The sequence below is a fragment of the Leptonychotes weddellii genome, unplaced genomic scaffold (genome assembly GCF_054177405.1).
Source record: "Leptonychotes weddellii isolate Sample4059 unplaced genomic scaffold, ASM5417740v2 HiC_scaffold_50807, whole genome shotgun sequence".
Classification (NCBI taxonomy): Eukaryota; Metazoa; Chordata; class Mammalia; order Carnivora; family Phocidae; genus Leptonychotes; species Leptonychotes weddellii.
The window spans coordinates 1-707 of record NW_028018280.1 but is presented as its reverse complement, the minus strand read 5'-3'; the positions used below and the strand labels follow the sequence as shown (position 1 = coordinate 707).

At 34.7% G+C, this 707-nt stretch overlaps 1 non-coding gene across 1 annotated transcript; it reads left to right on the top strand.

Annotated features, from left to right (window-relative positions):
• Positions 1–174: 174 nt before the first annotated feature.
• On the top strand, positions 175–280 carry LOC145719531 (U6 spliceosomal RNA). The gene has a single exon (XR_014142443.1). It is a non-coding gene; the product is annotated as a U6 spliceosomal RNA (small nuclear RNA).
• Positions 281–707: the final 427 nt, after the last annotated feature.

The following is a 707-nucleotide window of genomic DNA, read 5'->3' as shown; positions in this document are numbered from 1 at the left end:
ACATCTTCTTTATCCATTCATCTGTCGATGGACATCTTGGCTCTTTCCACAGTTTGGATCTAAGCCCTTATTTTGATAATAATAATCAAATGGTTCTGGCTTATCTTTCAGAGTCACAGTTTCTGTATTTTTTTTTCTTTATGTAAATAAGTGTTTTCTTTAAAATGTGAATAAGTGGTCACTTTGGCACACATATACTAAAATTAGAACATTACAGAGAAGATTAGCATCACACCTCCTCAATAATGGCATGCAAATTCATAAAGATTTTCATATTTTTATGAAAGAGTTCTGGATATGGATAGTGGTGATGGTTGAACAGCAGTATGAATGTACTTAATATTACTGAACTGTTCATTTAAAAATGGTTAAAATAGGGGCACCTGGGTGGCACAGTCAGTTAAGCATGGACTCTTGATTTTGTCTCAGATCACGATCTCGAGGTTGTGAGATCGAGCATGGAGCCTGCTTGAGATTCTCACTTCTTTCTCTCCCTCTCCCTCCGCCTTTCCCCCACCTTTATCCCTCTCTTAAAAAATGGTACATTTTATGTTTTATATATTTTACTACAATACAAAAATCAGAAAAATATATATTAATACTGCTTCATTAAGAGGATCCTTAGATCTTAAAGCCCTGGTTCTTTGTCAACAATTTTACATATTTGAATGGTCATAGAATAGCTAAATTGCTGGTCCACTGTTACT